The sequence below is a fragment of the Protopterus annectens genome, chromosome 10.part0 (genome assembly GCF_019279795.1).
Source record: "Protopterus annectens isolate FY-2018-M chromosome 10.part0, PAN1.0, whole genome shotgun sequence".
Classification (NCBI taxonomy): domain Eukaryota; kingdom Metazoa; phylum Chordata; order Ceratodontiformes; family Protopteridae; genus Protopterus; species Protopterus annectens.
In genome coordinates, this window is record NC_056744.1 from 1,243,076,272 (window position 1) to 1,243,096,442 (window position 20,171).

At 45.6% G+C, this 20,171-nt stretch overlaps 1 protein-coding gene across 1 annotated transcript in view; it reads right to left on the reverse strand.

Moving 5' to 3' along the window:
* Window positions 1–20,171, reverse strand: part of COP1 (COP1 E3 ubiquitin ligase) — a 1,660,397-nt gene that overhangs the window by 284,878 nt on the left and 1,355,348 nt on the right. The window lies entirely within an intron of this gene.

The window sequence follows — 20,171 nt, forward strand, 5'->3', positions numbered from 1 at the left end:
ATTAGGGTCTGTAAAAGCGCCTCACTGAGTACCGAAGGACTGACGACTAGCTTAATGGAATCGTCTGTAGGTCTGGACCTGTGGGGTCTGTTACTGTCTTTATCTTTACGTTTTTTCGGAAGATCTGGTGTTGGATGGCTTACTGAAGCCATATTGGAATTCGAGGACTGTAAACAAAAATATCTGGCTACAATAAGGGCTCAACGACAGATAGTTCTGGCATTAAACGAAGCACAGAAGTGACAACGGGGACGTCGTGGTCTGGGCCTAGACAAGTGACGCAGTAAGAGTGGAAGTCTGGGTGTGGTATTTGCTTTCCACAAGTGAGACAATTAACTTTTTCTGACATCGGTTAGTGCAAGAAAAAAGGATCCCCAATGCGGTACTCAGCTTTAGAAGACTTCAACTTCAATTTGGAAATGAAAAAGTACAGTTTTGTACCTACCATAAATGTAGATGTTTGAGTGCTAATACAGCTGCAGTCATAACAGATGGGTTCTCCTGCCGTCAGGCGGGTCCTCGGTCGGCCGAATTCCAAAGTCTAGGTCCAGCGTCGGTTGTCGTCGCTTCTTCCCTGACGTCAGTGCGACAGGGGTATAAAAGAACCAGCCGACGCCATTTTCTTCAGTTTTTCTTGCCCCAGATGTCAGGTGCCCCCAGAAGGAAGGCAATACATAAAATTATGCAATAATGCAATGCAATATAATTAAAAAACAGTAGTTGCAAGCAAATACACCATAAAAGACAACCCCTAGAGGGGAAGGAGGGAGGGGAAACCTGGACTGCAGCTGTATTAGCACTCAAACATCTACATTTATGGTAGGTACAAAACTGTACTATGTTCATCGTGCATACAGCTGCAGTCATAACAGATGGGTAGAATCCCAAAGCTAAGAAAGGGGTGGTAGGCACTAGGTGGAACTAGGAGGAGCCAAAATGCCCTGCAAGACTGCAGTGGCAAAGCCTGCTTTAGATTTGGAGTATAATGGTAGGTTGTAGTGCTTGGAGAAGGTATGCACAGAACTCCAAGTGGCTGCTTCCAAAATATCCTTGGTAGGTACTCCTCTGAGGAAGGCTGCAGAGGTGGCTGTGGCCCTGGTGGAATGGGTTCTAATGCCTGTAGGTACAGTTTTGCCATGAAAAGAATAGCAAAAGCGTATGCAGTGTGCTATCCATTTTGAGATTGTCTGTTTGGAAATTGGCTTTCCTTGAACTCCTACCGCATAGGCCACAAAGAGCTGTTCTGCTTTTCTGAAAGGCTTTGTTCTGTCCAAATAGTAACGCAGTTGTCTGTGGATGTCCAAGGAATGTAGTAATCTCTCCCCCTTGTTTTGAGGATTAGGATAAAAAGTAGGTAAATGTATGGCCTGATTTAAAGCTACCCTGGATACCACTTTAGGCATAAAGGACGGGTTGGTTCGTAAGGAAACTCTGTCCTGATGGAAGATGATAAAAGGCTGGACAGCCATGAGAGCCTGCAGTTCTGAAACAAAGTGATAGCCAGAAGGAAAGCTGTTTTCCAGGACAAATATTGTAAATCTGATGAGGCAGCTGGCTCAAAAGGAGGCAAGGTCAGTTTTTCCAGAATGAAATTAAGATCCCAAGCAGGTATTGGTTGTTTCCTTGGAGGTCTTAAATTCTTAGCCCCTCTGAGGAACTGTCTTAAGAGAGGGTGAGAGAATAAAGGTGGATCAGTGTTGTATTCTGCAGAAATGGCTGAGGCATGGATTTTGATGGAGGAGAACGAAAGTCCACTGCTTAGCAGTTCTGCCAAATATTGTAGTATTTGAGGTAAATTCAGTTTTCCAGGGTCCTGGCCCCTTTTCTCATTCCAGACGCAAAAACGTTTCCATTTTGCGGAGTAAGCTTTTCTAGTTGATGGCCTTCTGGCCTCCAAAATGACTTCCTGCACCTCCTTGGAGAGTAGGGCCTGCTGTGATGCCAAGGAATCTTCCATGCGGCTAGATTGAGTGTTTTTAGCTGACTGTGAAGAGTTTTGAAGCTGTGCTGAGTCAGAAGAAGAGGCATTAGAGGCAGGGTCCATGGTGGGGAATGTGTCAGGCTCCTCAGGAGTGGGTACCAGTGTTGCCTTGGCCAGTCCGGAGCAATGAGGATCATCTCTGGTCTGTCTGCTCTGGTCTTCAATAAAACTTTGGGCAGCAGAGGAAGAGGCGGGAAGGCATAAACTGTCATTGATGTCCAACTGAAACAGAGAGCATCCACTCTCCAGGCCTTTGGATGGGAAATCCTTGAGCAGAATTTTGTCAATTGATGATTTCTGTGGGAGGCAAAGTGATCTATGTCTGGCCTTCCCCATTCTTGGATTATTTCTGTAAAAACTTTTGGATGCAACTTCCATTCGTGTGGATCTATCATATTCCTGCTTAGGTTGTCTGCCAGCGTGTTTTCCTTGCCTGGCAAGTACTGTGCTTGTAGTTCCATTTGTAAGTCCATGGTCATGTTCCAAAGTGACATGGCCAGTCTGCATAGGGGGTAAGAATGTGTTCCTCCCTGCTTGTTTATGTACCACATAACTGTGGTGTTGTCTGTTCTTATCAATAGTTGACCTGGTTGTAGGAGGTCCTTGAAGGCTATAATAGCATTTATTACTGCTAGCATTTCTTTTTGATTGATGTGAAGGTGCTTTTCTTTTTGGGACCATTTGCCCTGAATGCACCGATCTGTCATGTGCGCCACCCAGGCGTAGTCCGAGGCATCTGTTGTGATGACTTGATTTGCTTGAGGCTTGCTGAATGGAAGACCTGTGTTTGTTTGACATGCTTGAGCCCACCACAGAAATTCCTTTTGCAGACATGGAATTAGTGGTATTAGTGTTTCCAAACTGTGGCTGTGTTGAGACCATATGTTTTTTAGGTACCAGTGTAGTTTTCTCATATGCAGCTTTGCACATGGGATTAATAAGATGTAAGATGCCATGAATCCCAGAGCTTGCAGGATTTTCCTTGCAGTCAGCCTGGTGCAATTTGCCAGTGTTCTGAAGTATTGAATTAGTTGCCCCTGCTTCTCTGGCGTGAGGTAGACCATCTGGGTGTTTGTGTCCAAATTGGCACCCAGGAAAATTATCTTCCGAGAGGGTATTAGCCTTGATTTCTCTTTGTTGACTGTGTATCCCAGAGAGTTTAATAACATTATTACATAAGCCAGATGTTTCAGAAGAATGTGCTTGCTGTCCGCTTGGATCAGGCAGTCGTCCAAATAAGGGTATATTTGTATCCCTTGAAGTCTGCAGTAGGTAATTACTGATGCCAGGCATTTCGTGAATACTCTGGGCGCAGTAGATAAGCCAAAGGGCAATGCAGAGAATTGATAATGGGTTGAACCTGCAAGAAATCTGAGGTATCTTCTGCAATTTTGTCTGATTGGGACATGCAGGTATGCCTCCTTGAGGTCCAATGTTACCAGCCAAGACTCCTTGCCCAGCATGGGAAGAAGTTGCTGTAGAGTGAGCATCTTGAATTTTGGTACGAGTAGGAATGTGTTTAGGATGGAAAGATCCAAAATAGGTCTCCAATCTTTTCCCTTCCTTGGCACCAGAAATAGACTGGAATAAAAACCTTGACCTTGTTCGTGTGTAGGTACCTCTTGAATAGCTTTCATGTTTATGAGATCTGAAATTTGCCTTTGTGCCTCTGCCCTTTGATTGTGTGGCAGGTTTGGCATGCCTCTCATTTTTGGAAGGGTATGAAAATGGAATTTGTAGCCTCTGTTTATAATGTCCAGGATCCATTTGTCCTTTGTGACAACATGCCAATTTTTTGAAAATAGTGCCAGCTTTCCTCCTAAGGGGCTGCCATTTGAGACCTGGTTGGCATGCAAAGGGGAAAGTCATTGGGTTTGCTTTCTGAAAGATTGCGAGTTGTCCTCACCACCTCTTTGTGTAGGAGCTTGCCATTGTCTGCCTCTATATGACCCTGATTGTCCTCTGCCCCTCGGGCGCCTGTATCTGCCTCTTTGGGGTCTGTCTGTGGCAGGAAAGGACCAGTTTTTGGAAGGCCAATTTCTACTAAAACGTGGGGGTTGAACCTGCAGAAATTCCTTCACAGTTTGCATTGATTTAGCCTTTTCCTCCATTTTCCGTAATACTTCCTCAGCATTAGCCCCAAATAGTACATCCTTTTGAAGAGTGGCGTCTAGTAATTTAGCTTTGACATGATCAGGCAAGGCTTGTTCCTTGAGCCAGGCATGCCTACGTATGACTGAGCCTGTAACAGCAGCTCTACATGAGGCCTCTAGAGCATCAAAACCACATTGTAAGGTATGTTTACCCACTTGTTCTGCACTATGCATCAAATCCTGCAACTCCTTCAAGTCTGGTTGTTCAGGTTGTGACATTTTACTTTTCAATTGTGATAACAAAAACTGTTGGTATTTTAGCATATGAAACTGACAGTTTAAGGCCCTCATGGATAAGGTAGCTGAGGTGTATACCTTTTTTCCCCACCTTTCTAAGGATCTGGAATCTCTCTCGGAAGGCAATGGATTTTTGGCAATGGAGGCCTTAACTCCCTTGGGCCCTTGTGAGATGGTTTCTAGGTCAGCAGCATGGCTTTTGTATAGAAATTGGTGTGAATCAGGAACCCTGTAGTACCTGTCAGGCTTAACTGGAGCTGGAGGTAGAGAGTCCGGGTTAAGGCAGGCCTCAGAGTAAACATCATCTAGGATGTCCAAGACAGGAGGTATAGCCAGAGGCCTGTGCTGGGGTAACAAAAGAAATTCCCTGAGCCTTTTCTTGGAATCTGAATAATCCTGGCCTTCCCAGTGGAAGTGTTCCCTTAAGGTATGCAAAGTTTCCCCAAATGAGAAATCCTCAGGGGGGGATACAGAAGGAATAGACTCCTCTGCATCAGAGTCTTCAAAAGGGGAGTAAGACTGTTCCTGATTTTCAGAGTGTTCTGAAATAATGGAGCCCTGATCAGAGGAGGGGGAATCTTCCTCCACTCTGGGCCTTTTGTCCGGAGGTGGCTGAGAACCTCTGATTAGAGTAATTAAATCCTCAGCCATTTTAAGCATCTGTTTCTTAGGCATGGGGCCTGGAGATGGGCCCTGTGTAGCTGGTCTCTTAGAGTGCATGGATGCTTTAGACTTGGTGAAAGCCTTGATGGAGAAAGAAGAGGAAGGTCTGAAGACACCTTGAGTGGAGGTGGACCTGTCCACATTCTGTGTTTCAACGCCAAGAGTGGCGTCGGTATCTGTAGTCGGGGTGTGGGCCGAGGAGCCTGCGACCTCGGGTACAGGAGACACTGCCAAAGATGTGTTGTCGGTAATCAGGGGCTGCGTAGGCGCCTCGCTGAGAACCGGACCACGTGGAGTCGGCTTTGGCGTGGTGTCGGTAGAGGCCGCGGACCTCGAGTGTCGGTCCTTGTCTTTGCGTTTTTTAGACAAAACCGGAGTCGGAGTATCCGACGACATAGTATAGTTAAATGCTTTCCCAAAAAAATGCTGGGCGAACTCCGCCCGACACTTAATAGTGCGTTTGTTGAATGTAGCACAAAAGCGACAGACCGAGACGTCGTGGTCTGGGCCTAAGCAAGGAATACAGAGGGAATGGAAATCCTTATGCGGTATTTGCTTCCCACAAGAAATACAATTATTAACTTTGTCTGACATCGGTCTGAGGCAAGAAAAGTTTCCCCAATGGGGTACTTAGCTTTTAAGAAGACTTCGGTTTCCAGATTTTCGTAATCTCAGGAGCTGGCCGACCGGCACTTGCGAACTGCTTCTGCTTCGGGCACTGCGCGGCAAGAAAGACTGAAGAAAATGGCGTCGGCTGGTTCTTTTATACCCCTGTCGCACTGACGTCAGGGAAGAAGTGACGACAACTGACGCTGGACCTAGACTTTGGAATTCGGCCGACTTTGGACCCGCCTGACGGCAGGAGAACCCATCTGTTATGACTGCAGCTGTATGCACGATGAACATCTAAGGTAACGGCTGACTGGCACTCGTGTGAACTGCTTCGGGCTCCACGGCAAGAAAGACTGACGTAATGGTGTCATCTGCCTTACTTTATATACCACTGACGACCTGACGTCAGTCCTCAAGCGACAGCAACTGACGCAGAAATACTAAGTCTCTGTATTCGGCCCGGCCAATGGCTACCCTAGCAGGGATAACCCAAATTTGAGGACTGCAACAGTGAAACATGAAGAACATCAACTGATTATCAGATTTGTATTCTCTGGGTCTAAACTGAGGGTTGCTGCAAAAATACTTACCCTCCCCAGAGGAATGAGTGGACTGGGCTTGCCAGATCTAGATCTCTATCCAACTAGGGTAAAATTCTTTCAGGGATTAATTTCCCTGACGCATACAAGTAACTGGAAGGAGATGGTTCTACACGTACCCAGGGAGGGCATGTGGATAACAATTAGCAAACAATCATGATCTCGAGATGGTGGTACTACAATATCTAAGGAGATATTAGAACAGGTTAGATGAGTACTCACAGTTTGTAAACTTAGTAACCAGATAACAGACTTAATAATGCTCATTTTAGCGGCTACTTGTTGGAATTCAAGGAAGATGCAAGTTTCCCAGGAATTTATGAAGGCAAGGCTGCTTATCTATTGGGAACAACTGTTGGTCATTAATAAGCCTACGGGCTTGGCAGACTTTCAAAATACTTTTAGACTGCAGGCAAATGGTAGGGGCCTATACAAATATAGGATTAGAGAAGTTGGTATGTTAAAAACATTCACAGTCCCTGTACAGGATTGGTCATGGTTAACAGAGTGGATTTGGATTTCAGAAAGGGGAAAACTACATAGAAAGATACACTCAGTCATTTACATCAAAGATATTTATATCCAATAAGGAAATGACAACTGATAAATATAGGTTAGCAAGGGAAAGGGAGCTTGTAATACTGCATTTTTACAGAACAAACCTTTTACAGACATCCACATATACCACAGGATCCTGTATATATATATATATATATATATATATATATATATATATATATATATATATATATATATATACACACATATATATGTATGTATGCCTGTGTGTGTTTTTTCAGATGGCAGTATTTGTGCAAGTACTTCTGTATCCAGTCTAGATTCTGCAGGATATATCCGGGATGGACTCCTTCTGCTGGAAGTGTGGGTGGGGTTTCCTGGAGGACTGGTTGCATATGTTTTCCGACTGCCCACTGCTTGATAGACTTAAGAAAAACCTTCAGCTTATGTGTGATGCCCAGATCAATAAACTTTAGCCAGATTCCTACTTTTGATTGGCTTTAGGGAACCTCAAGACAGGTGTAGTGAAAATGGACTATTAGAACTGTTGTGCTGCTGGCTAAAATTTCACCAAACATTGGAAATCTCATCGTCCTTCCAACAATGAATAGATGACAGACATAATGAACTGCATTATGGACTTCCAAGACATGCTCCACACTCGAGCAAAGGAGACAGAAAACACTGAACAAATGGTACAAGTGGTACATTTTATGTTCTACAATATGAAATAATTAATTTCAGACCCCCCCCCCCAAATAAAGAGGTCAACAACTTATCTCTCGCGACCTAGCCCTTCAGCTCGCATATTAGGTGTTAAATAGTACAGTTGTGTACACTTACCATAAATGCAGATGTTCGAGTGTATTCACTGTTGCAGTCATTACATTTGGGTAATCTGCTGGCAGGTTTGCCTTCAACAATGTCTAATGCATGAGGTATGGCTAAAGGCCTATGCTGAGGGAGAAGAAGGAAATCCCTAAGCCTCTTTTTTGATTCTGAGAAATCTTGACTCTGCCAATGAAAATGCTCCCTCAAAGTATGCAAGGTTTCTTCCAAAGGAATAATCTTCAGGAAGAGATGCAGAAGGGATGGCTTCCTCTACATCTGAATCCTAGCTGGCTCCACGTGGGAGTCGTCAGTGGCCTGTGGCTCTGAGGTAGCAGGTGTTAGGGGCTGCGAAAGCACCTCACTGAGAACTGGCGGCTGGCTTAGCGGAAGACTCATCGTCGGTTTTGGATCTTGGATGCCTGTCTTTCTCTTTTTCCTTGCGTTTTTTAGAAACTCCGGTCGTTGGCTGTTCCGACGGCATTATGTAATTGAATTTTCGGCCAAAGTAATGATAAGCAAAATCAAACGGACGCTTAATAGTGCGTTTGTTGAATCTAGCACAAAACCGACAGCTAGCAATGTTATGATCACGGCCTAGGCAAGGAATACAGTAAGAATGATAATCCTTATGAGGTATTTGCTTCCCATAAGAAATACAATTGTTAACTTTTTCTGACATTGGTCTGGAGCAAGAAAAACGTTTCCCCAATTGGGTACTTAGCTTTAATGAAGACTCTGGATCTGAAATTCGTCTGTGAAAATCTCAGGAGTCGGCCGACCGGCACTTGCGAACTGCTTTTGCTTCGGGCACCGCACAGCAAGAAAGACTGAAGAAAATGGCGTTGGCTGCATCTTTTATACCCCTGGCGCACTGACGTTAGGGAAGAGGCGACAGCAACCGACGCTGGACCTAGACTTTGGAATTCTGGCCGACTGCGGGTAGCCTGCCAGTAGGATAACCCAAGAGTAATGACTGTAACAGTGAAACACGGTGAACATCACTGAACAAATGGTATAAGTGGTACCTTTTATGTTCTACAATATGAAATAATTAATTTCAGACCCCCCCCCCAAATAAAGAGGTCAACAACTTATCTCTCGCAACCTAGCCCTTCAGCTCACATATTAGGTGTTAAAAAGTACAGTTGTGTACACTTACCATAAATGTAGATGTTCGAGTGCATTCACTGTTCCAGTCATTACATTTGGGTAATCTGCTGGCAGGTTTGCCCTCAACAATGTCTAATACATGAGGTATGGCTAAAGGCCTATGCTGAGGGAGAAGAAGGAAATCCCTAAGCCTCTTTTTTGATTCTGAGAAATCTTGACTCTCCCAATGAAAATGCTCCCTCAAAGTATGCAAGGTTTCTCCAAAGGAATAATCTTCAGGAGGAGATGCAGAAGGGATGGATTCCTCTGCATCTGAATCCTCATAGGGTGGTAAAATGGTCAGAATCCAGGAGTGGCAGGAGATTAGTGCTAACATAGCCTGCTCTCAACTTGGAATAAATGTCAATCTTGTAAAGTTTGATAAAGTTATGTAAAGATGACCAGGCTGCTCCTGTAGAATGTTTATAGGGTCTACACTTTTCCAAAAATCTCTAGAAATGGCCAAGGCTCTGATACAGTGAGCTTTGACTTTGGAAGGAGGGGTCATTCCATGGTGAGAACAGCAAAACTGGAATGCATGGGATAACCATCAAGAAATAGCATATTTTGACATTGGCTGTCCCTTTTCTTACCTTCAAAGGACATGAAGAGTTGCTTAGGGGATCTGAAGCCCTTAGTCATGTCACTGTATTATTAGAGTTGCCTGCAGACATCTCGAGTACACAATATTCTTTACCATGTATTCTTTAGATACACATACATATGTCCATACAAATATTTTAAGTACTGGCATTAACACCCTTCTAGCTTCCCAATGTACCAAATCAGCTGTTCCCATAAGAGGTGTCCATGTTGTTTTAAAAATATTTAAACTTGTGCTTGCTTTAATGTAATTTGTAATTGTAATGTCATTTGGTAGTCTATTCCATGCATCAGCTGCTCTCTCAGAGAATCAATTAGTACTTTTCAGTCCTACAGAATCTTCTGCATAGGTTGTTATATGATTCTTTACTACTTTTTGATAACCCTAAACATTCCCAAGTGTAGCTGTCTCTAAATGCCCTATATACCTGAATTAGGTCTCCTCTTAAATTTCTACATGAGACACTGTACAAAAGTTCAGATATTTTAGGTTTCATAATAACTTAAATTTTCACATTCATGAATGCCCTTGGTGTACTTCTGCTGTACTCGTTCCAGTTTACTCATGCTTGTTTTCTTATAGTTTCCATATTGCTATTCCATACTCAAGTTTGGGTCTAATGTAACAAAAAAAGAAGTTATGTACTCACCATAATGTTCCATCTGAGTAGGTAACTTCATTTGTCTGCAACCTGTGGGTATCGGATCCGATTCGGATCCGAGCCGGCAGCTTTCCAAGCTAAAAGATCCGAGCTCCAAGCTCCTCCCCCTACCCATAATGCCCTGCAATCTCCTTCTAACCCTCAGATCGAGTTTGCCAGAAAAAGGCAATAGGAAAATTCTATAACACAGGAAAGGATTACAATACATTCTAGTGATGTCAACTGAACAAGGACATATCCTGATCCTTTGATAACGAATTAAGGGTCCGGGGGATGGAAGGAGGGTGGCTTGCAGACAAATTAAGTTACCTACTCAGATGGAACGTTATGGTGAGTACATAACTTCTTTATCTGAAGTAGTTAACTTCATTTTCTTAACAAACTGTGGGACAAAGTCCCCAGCTACCAGCAACTTGGGAGGCCCTTATGGAAGGATATTCCGGAGCACTGCAGAGCCAAAAGATGCGCGTCCTCTGGATATTAAATCCAATTTATAGTGTGTAATAAAGGTATGAGAGGAAGCCCAAGTAGCTGCTGAGCAAATGTCATCCAAAGAAACCCTTGACCAGAAAGCAGCAGAAGTAGCCATAGATCAGGTAGAATGGGCTCGCACTCTCAGGGGCTCAGGACGACCAGAACTTTTGCATGCGAGGAGGATGCATTGGGAAATCCATCTAGCTAAGGTTACTTTAGTGACTGGTTTCCCCAGACAGGATTTTGCAAAGGAAACAAAAAGTTGATCAGATTTTCGAAGATCTGCTGTTCTGTTTAAGTAAAAATGTAACTGTCTGTGAACATCCAGACAATGAAGTCTGTATTCTCCTTTGTTTTGGAAATTAGGAAAGAAGACAGGTAGATTGATGGACTGGCTGATATTGGCTTCTGAAGCCACTTTGGGTAGAAAGGAAGGATTAGTCCTGAGGGAGACTCTGTCTTTATGAAATATGATGTATGGAGGCTTACTGCAAAGAGTGTGAAGCTCCGATATCCTTCTAGCAGAAGTAATGGCAATCAGGAAGACCATCTTCCAAGATACATATTTTAAGTCGAATGAAGCCGCGGGTTCGAAAGGAGGCCCAGTCAGAGCTTGAAAAACTAGGGTAAGATCCCATGGAGGCACTGCATCTTTAATAGGGGGTCTTAACAAAAAGGTTCCTTTCATGAATGTTTTGCAAATCTTGGAGGACGCTAGGGGCCCTGAACGGTTTCCAACGTGGTAGTGGGAAATAGCTGCCAACTGAACTTTAATAGTAGAAGCACTAGCCCCTTGATGAAAAGTATGGGAAAGAAAGTCTAGAACTGCTGGGATAGGAGCCGTGAAGGGGTCCAAGTTCCTGTGCTCCGCCCAGACAGAGAAACGCTTCCATTTACTCTTGTAGATTTTCCTGGTAGACGGTTTATGGGCGACCACCAGGATCGCCTTAACCGAGGAAGATATACCGAGAGTCCTAGCCATTAAGGGAACTGGATCTACCAAGCTGAGAGCTTGAGGTAGTCCAGGTTGTGGGGTCTTCAATCCTAAAGGATGAGAGATCAGATCCGGATTGGGATCTAAAATCCAGGGAGGATGTACTAGATGAGACCGCAGGTAAGGGAACCAGGTTTGACGAGGCTAGAATGGGGCTATGAGGATAACTCTGCTCCCCAACAGACGACCTTTCTGCAAGAACTTTGTCATCAATGGAAGAGGAAGATAGGCATACAGAAGACCGGATGGCCAAGCATGAACTAGAGCATCTCTGGGGACTTCCCCTGGTGGGGGGAATCAGAGAGAAGAACTCACTGTACTTTGTGTTCGAAGGCGAGGCGAAGAGATCGCAGCAAGGTTGACCCCATTCGAGGAAGATTTGTTTCGCTACTGCTGGGTACAGAGACCACTTGTAAGGTGAGAGGATCATTCGGCTCAACCTGTCCGCTAAGATGTTTGACCGACCCGGAATGTGCGTTGCTATGAGAAAGCGGTTGGTGGATATCGCCCACTCCCATACTCTCATCACCTCCCTGCAAAGTGGATAAGATCTGGTCCCCCTCCCCCCCATTTATGTACCAGACTACCGATATGTTGTCTGTTTGAATTGCAATAGTTCCTGGAGGAAGAAGGGGATGGAGAGCCGGCAGCGCTAGAAGCACCGCCCTCATCTCCAGGACATTGATATGCAGTGAGGTCTCTGTGAAAGTCCACGTGCCTTGGACGGATCTGTCCATGCAATGCCCCCCCCACCCGAGGAGAGATGCGTCCGTGGTCACCGTGACTTGGGGAGGGGGTATAACGAAGGGGCGGCCTTCTCGGAGATCTCTGGAGCAGAGCCACCAAAGAAGCAACTCCCTGCAAATCCTGCTGAGGAGAATAGGTGCAAACAGGGGGTGAAATAGGATGGACCATTGAACTTGCAATGTCCATTGAAGGATTCTCATCTTCAGGTGAGCGAAAGGTGACAGATTGATGGCCGCTGCCATGGATCCCAGGGTCCCCAGGACTAGTTCCGCTCGGGGGGCTGATGATTGTAAGAGGTCTAGAATGTGAAGGCTTAGACTGCGAAGTCTGTCCACTGTCAGAAAGACTCTGGCTTGTGTAGTGTCTATCCTGGCCCCTATGAATTCCAAAATTTGAGTAGGTTGAAGGGAGGATTTCTTGTGGTTGATCGAGATCCCTAGGTGGCGGGCTAGATGTAAGAAGTAGTCCCTGCCTGAGCAGAGTTGATGCCTGGTGGGGGCGGTTAGGAGCCAGTCGTCCAGGTACGGAAAGACCTGTATTCCCTGAAGCCTCAGGTGGGCCCCTACAACTGCCATGACCTTGGTGAACACCCTGGGGGCTGTGGTGACACCGAAGGGTAGGACCCTGAACTATTAATGGCTGGCTCCCAGCCGAAAGCGGAGGAACCTTCTGGATCGTCTGTCCATAAGAATGTGGTAGTACGCATCCTTGAGGTCTATCGAGCACATCCAGTCATTCTCCTGCAAAAGTGGGAGAATGGATTGAATAGTGACCATCCGGAATTTTTCTCTGGCGACTAACAGGTTCAGTGTGGACAGGTCGAGAATGGGTCGTAAGTCCCCCGTCTTTTCTGGCACCAAAAAAAACCTGGAATAAAATCCTGATCCGGATTGCTCGAGGGGGACGTGCTGGATAGCTCTTTTTCTTAGCAGCCCTCGAATTTCTGATGCTGCTGTCTCCCTCTGATAGGGTGGAACATCGGGGAGTCCTCTTGATCGGGGAGGATAAGTTAGGAAAGGGATTGAATAGCCTCTGGATATGATTCGGAGCACCCAGCGATCTGTCATAATGGACTCCCAATTTGCCAGGTATTCCGAGAAGCGCCCCCCCGACTGCCACCAGAGAGAAGCAGTCGGGCAACCCCTCAGGGCTGCTGTGCGGGTCGATCCGAAAAGGGTTCTCTCGACCCAAAATTCTTCGGACCCCCTCTGCCTCTGGGCCGGCATCCACCCTGTCCTCCTCTGCCTCTGAAGGATGAGGGATCCAGAGCGAAACGGGATTGTTGAGCTTTCCGGAACCACATCTTTTGTCCTTTCTGGTTCCTGGAGTAAGACCTCTGAGGAGCCGAGAAGCAGATCCCGACGGCAGACGTCTTCCCGTCTTTCTCACTCTGGAGAAGTGTATCGCAGACAGTTTTGCCAAAGAGCGTAGAACCATCAAAAGGGGCATTCGCGAAGGATGCCTTGAAGGGTTCTGCAAAGTCGCAGAGATGGAGCCAGGCCTGTCTGCGTAACACGCCACCCATTCCGCTAGCTCTAGCCGCTCACACTGTAGCATGGGAGAGAAGCCGCATAGATGTGCTGGTAATTGACTTGAGAGTGGCCATTCGAGCTGAGAAGGTCCGCTTGTCCTCGGCCGACATGGAATCTGGGGGTGACCCAGCTTACTCTTTAATTAGGTCCCGCTGGAGCCGAATCACATGTGCCATATAATTCAGTGACCTTACAGAGAAGGTCGCTGAAGAGAACATCCGCTTTCCAAGGCAGTCCATCATCCGAGACTCCTTGTCTGAAGGATGCACCGAGGAACTCTCCTGTGCTAATTCCTTTTTAGTGGCAGCCGCCACCACCATGGCATCCATTGGGGCACCCTTGCTCCAAACTGTCCTGTCCGTGGGAGGGCTGAGGATCCTGTCCAGTCTTTTGGGTATTGGCTCGACAGTGTCCGGCTCCTTCCATGCCCTGGTAGTTATGAGGTCTACCAGGGGGTTGGCGGGAGGGGACACCCAAGAGGTAGATGGGCCTGCGTCAAATGCCTCCAGAAATACAAACTCATCCGAGGAAGGTTTTTGGGCAGACCACCCCCCTCTAATGCATAACATTTCCATAATGTCTCCAAAGGAGATGTCTTTGGGGGGTGACCTTGGGGAACCTTCCCTTTCCTCAAAGTCCGTGTCCTCCGTGAGGGACTCAGGTGAGTCCAAGTGCCTCCTCTTGCACTTTAGTTTGTGAGGGACCTCCTCAGGGGGGGGGGGGGGGGGGGGGCTGTCCAAAGAGGCCTCACCAACAATGTCCTGTTCCTCTACGGGAACAATCTGGGACATAGGCGCAGGCTGTCCCTGGGGCCGGATGATGGAAGACAGGCCCGTCTGAATGGGAATGGCGGGTGGATCCGTAGCAAGAGCCTGGGGCCTCGAATCCCTCGAAAGGACCCTCTCCACGACGTCGAATGCCGAGGGAGAACTGCTTTCCCTTGGATCCGAAAGCAGTCCCCTCGGATCAGATGTGCGGACCGGCGCCGAAGGTGACCCGATCGGATCCGAAAGGGTAGTGTGCCCCCAACTTAACGGAGCGGAAGGCCCGCTAACCCCTCCGGATCCGACGCTCAACTCACAGCTCCGACAGCTCGGACTCGAAAACGGATCCGACAGACTCGAGGGTACAGTCGGCGCTGAAGTAGGAAACGCTGTCGGCGCCGACCCCACCCCGGCTCCAAAGCTAGTCGCATCCGACAGCTCCGAACCCCGATAGCAGGTCGGAGAAGGAGCAATGGGGGCGATAAAAGGTGTCGAGCTCCCCCCCAAGAGGGGGGGGGGGAGGCAAGAGCACTCCCAACTGCAGCTGGGCCTGGAGAAATCGACGCATCATCCGGTCCATGTCTGAGTCTGATAAACTTCTCGTAGATCTAGATGAGGCCACCAAGGCCGGCCGGGAAGGTCACCTAGATGACCTCGAAGGTGACCGGGTCTCCTCCTCCAGCTCCAGGGAGAAATGTGGAGAACGGAGCCGGGAGGGGGAAGGCCCGGAGACCTTAAGGGGAGAGGCAAGCTGTTTGGATGGTGGTGCCTAAGGGGTCGACTCGGACCGCCTCTTGTGGCTGCGATGCCTTTCTTTATCTCTCTCCCTATCCTTTTTGTCCTTCTTTTTGCCGTCCCTTTCCTCCTGGGCCAGCGAGGGAGGTTGAGTCCTGGCCAGGGGATCGGGAACGGCAGGTGGGTCAGCCGCAGCCACGGCTGGCGCCACAGAGGAGGACGAAGCAGAATCCGGGGGCAAAAGTCCCGCCAGAATAAGTTTCGTCCTCCTATCCTTCAAAGCCCTGGGGTTGAAGGCTGCACAAATAGTGCAGCCCGAGGAGAGGTGATCAACCCCCAGGCACAAGACGCACCGAGTGTGGCCATCCGCTGGGGACAGCTTATGGCCACACTCGGTACATTTAGAGAAAATAGCTTTAGGGCCTTCAGCCATTATAGAAAAGAAAACAGGCCCACATGCACACACCTTCACACACGCAGAGGGGGGAGGGGAATAAATTTAACTTAACCAAAAAAGGTTTAAAACTACCCTGAAAAGCTAAGGAAGTTAAGAGAGAGTTCACACACACAAAGACAGAGAAAGTTTTACAGAAAATTAAGTTTTTAACGCTAAACTCACAGTACCACACTCGGAGCTCGTTCTGAGAAGCCTGCAGAAGCCACGACAAACGAGATCTGAGGGTTAGAAGGAGATGGCAGGGCATTATGGGTAGGGGGAGGAGCTTGGAGCTCGGATCTTTTAGCTTGGAAAGCTGCCGGCTCTGATCCGAATCGGAACCGATACCCACAGGTTGCTGAGCAAATGAAGTTAACTACTTCAGATCAATGACTTCATTTCTGATTTCCTAGACTTTACAAATCTCTTTATGCAACCTATAGTTACATAACTATCATTAACCAATTAGTTGAAATAATTAGAAAATCTCAAAGCTGGATCTACCCTTATAACCTGGTCTTTAAACAAATCTACAGTTTCAATCACTGTGAGATATATTAAATATTCAGCTTTCAATTTAAGTTTCCCAAATCTCATACACATTTTTTTATGTATTCATTAAGATCTATGTCAGATGATCAAAGTTTCAGAAACTCGAAACTGATATCAGCAAGATGATATGATCAAATTACTGAAAACTTGAACATAAAAAAAAAAAAAAAACACAAAATTATTTTTTTTTACGGTTTTGCAGAGGGGCAAGCTCCCCTGCACTACCCCATGTGGGAAGCAGCACCCACCCTTTCTAATTCTGACAATAACCTATCCAATATTACCCTTTCCATTATTTTTCCAAAGCATGACAGTAGACTTTCTGGGTTTGTCCTACTCTCCCCCCTCCCTTAAAGACAGGATTAATAAGTGCATGTCACCACTCTTGAGGAATCTCACCATATTATACGGTCTAGTAAATAATAAATATAATTGTACTGTAACTTCTGGATGAAGTTTTTTCAGGAAATTAATACTAATTCCATCCCCTCCCTGTGCTTTGTTTAGATCCAGTTGGCATAGTTCTTTTTCAATATAATCAGATTTCAGTATCTGAGGATATGTGATTACCACTAAGAAAATTTATCACCCTTTTTGTGCAGCCAAACTGTTTTGCATAATATTTTGTAAATACGTCTACAATCTATCATGTCTAAGAATAAATTTTAAAATCTACACACAGCTCATCAGTTTGTATGTCTTTGCTCCTTCCACATCTTGTACATCAATAAAATGGTTCCTATTATGCTTACTCTCTTTATATCAATTTTTTCTTGGCCTTGTTTCACACTAGGCTTAATTTGTTTGTCCAGCTTGTTTACTTCAGATTTAAAAGTTGTAGTTTGACCGCTTTTCCATTTCTTATACTTTTGTCTCTCACCTTAATCCAAGTATCTGGTTGTTATGGAAATATATTCTCTGGAGGTTTTGTGTCTACATCCTGATGTTAAGCATTTTTTTTTTTTTTTTACGTTTGCATTCAAAAAATTTCTCTTTCAAAGAAAACTTTCCACATTCCCTCTGGAGTTGTTTCAACTGAATGCATCAAACCAATTAGTTGTACATAGTGACTGTTTTGCTTTCATGTAATTTGTTATTAATCTTATGTGCATTGGTTTAGATTTCAGTTTAGCAGACTTATCGAGCAACAAAATAACATTAACCCCATGACCACTGCACATCAGTAGTAGTTCTTTGGATATAGAGAAAAACAGAGAGATAAAACAGACTAACTTATTGCTATCTTTGGCACAAAAGACGGGTTGGTTCTTAAGGATAACCTATCCTTATGAAAGGTAAAGCAGGGCTGTATTATCATCAGACCTTACGACACAGACTCTCTTCTAGATGAAGTCAGAATAGTAAGTAGCACCATTTCTCCTGTCAGGAACTTTACGTCAGCCTAATGAGCTGATTCAAGGGGGGGGGGGCAAATGCAGAGAGACAAAAAAAGGCTGGAAGATGTATCTTAATGGATGAAAAAAGGTCAGATTTCAGGAACCCACACAAGTATTGAAGGAACAACTTCTGCCTTAACACTGGTCCTTAAGTTGATCCCAGCCAAAAATACTTTCACTTGGCCAAATAACTTTTCTAGGAGCATTTTTAGCTTCCTTTAATACCTGCTGCATATTCACTGAAAATGTGTGTCTAAGAGGGATTTAGATGAAGAATTTGTAGGCTGGGTTGAATTACAAATCTTCTGTCCCATGTACGTCCGTCCTGTAGGGAAGCTTATGGTAATACCCTTGACCATTTTCAAGAGATTGGAGAACCACTGTTGACTGAGCCACAAAGGAGTTACCAGAATTATTTTTGGGAAATCATTTTGGATCTTTAGAAGTATTCTTGTTACAGATGAAAGGAGAGCGGCATACAGGAACATTTCTGTTCAAGGGAAATGGAAAGCATCTGTCCCCCCAAGACTTTCTGTAAGGACTCCTGGAGAATTTCCTTGTTTGTTGTGAATGGACGCAAATGCATCTACATGGGGAGTCCCCTACAGGTGTGTTATGAGAGGACAAGGAAACATGGCCGAGAGGAATGGATGGCAAAAATTCAGATGGCTGCATACTGGTCAGGTAAGGACTGCTTGTGGGGCCTAGGTTTACCAGAAAATACGTACAGCTAGGCGCCTTCTTACCCTTGGAGGATTGTCTACCAGGTCTATGCAAAAACTCAGTTTTAGTATGCCAGTTCCTCTGAAACGTGGGAATGGGAGATACAAACATAAGCTTCAAATCTTTCATGACCTTACCTTGAACCGGCAAGGTATTAAAGAGCTCTGCCACAGCAGTGCCAAATGAGTTTTGGTTATCCAGAGGAGTATTTGGACGTTTTGCTTTAATATCATCTGGCAAAGCTTGAAAGTAATGCCAGGAACAGTGCCTTATCACAGAACTAGAGTTAGCAGCCCTAGAGCAGGGATCCGCTGCATCATAGCTGCACTTTAAAGAGTGATGGGCAAGTAGAAATGGAACTTAGTAAGAAAACACCTGAAGCCTTGCCCTCAGGGTCAGGAAAATGAGAGACAATTCTCCCAATCTGGGAAAGAAGAGACAAAATGCATCTTGTCATATAGGTCTGGTAGTTTACAACCCTAAAGGGTAAAGTAACAGAAGTGTATACTTTCTTACCAATCTTCTCCAGAGCTCTACAGTCCTTGTCTGAGGGAAAGAATTTGGAAGAGGGTAACAGCCTAGAAGGTTTATCAGTAGACAAATAAATCACTGCTGGATCAGATGAAGGGCATTTGTACAAGAACTTGCAGGCATCTGGTACCTTAGAGAAGCTGTCCGGCTTCTTAGGGGTTGAAGGCTAGGAGTCTGGTGCCAGGGAAACAGCCAAGAAGGTATCCAATAGAGAAGCCAGCACAGGAGGGACAGCAGGAGGTTTAGCAGAGTCCATTTGTGCTAACCCATAATACTTTTTCGGGACGTCAGATACCTGGGAGTAATCCCACTTAAAATGTTGCATAATACACAGATCTGCATCTCCAAAGGATAGTTCCTCCAAAGGAGGTTCAGGACTGATGGAGTCCTCTTCCTCCAACTCATAGTGTAAAGGAGAAAACAACTAACAGGAGTAACCTAAACAGTCAGCATCAGAGTCAGAATTTTCATCCAAGGACTCAGGGTCCCTTGCCCTTCTGGGGGTAGAGAGCCAAGAAGGTGCACTAACCCAAACACCTTGAGGAGGCTTCAATGTCATCAAAATATTGAACAAGCCTTGAGTGAATTCCTGCCATTCCCTTTGTGGATCCCTAGTAGCCGATACCACACACATAGTTTTCTGTTGTTTCTTCAATGGAATATCCATCCTGACAAAGCGTGGTGGTATGGACCCCTGCCTGGATTCAATAAAGGTATCCAGTGCCTTTTCCCTAACAAGGATCTGAGGAATCCCTTTTCGGCCCCTCTGAGATAGTCAAGCCCATGGTTTAACCTCAACAACCACATCAGACATCTGCAAGGCTTCTGAGGATATGCGAGAAGTAGGTTCAGTGCTGGCCTCAGAGAAGGTCATGACAGAAGAAACTGATGGCAATACTGGACTTTGCCCTGGTTCTCATGCACCTTAACAGAAATGTCTGGTGGAGGCTGCATGCAGCAGGCTCAGGCCTAGATTTCTTGGTCACCTTCTTGAGCCGGGGCTGTACCTCGGGAGAGCAGATTCTGCCACGGTACTTTGGGCCTATAGTGTGAAAAGTTGGTTCTCAATCTGAATGGAATGAAAGAAAGATGGCTACGTAAAGTCTTGGGTACAAAACTATGACAGATGTAACACTGAGTGCGGTCGTGAGATGTACCTAAGCAAAACAAGCACCAATCGTGGCGGCCCTTATATAGAATCTGGCTCCAACACTGAGACGTACAACTCACTGAAAAATATAAGGAAAAAAAAACCAACTGGGTAATTATCTTGAAGA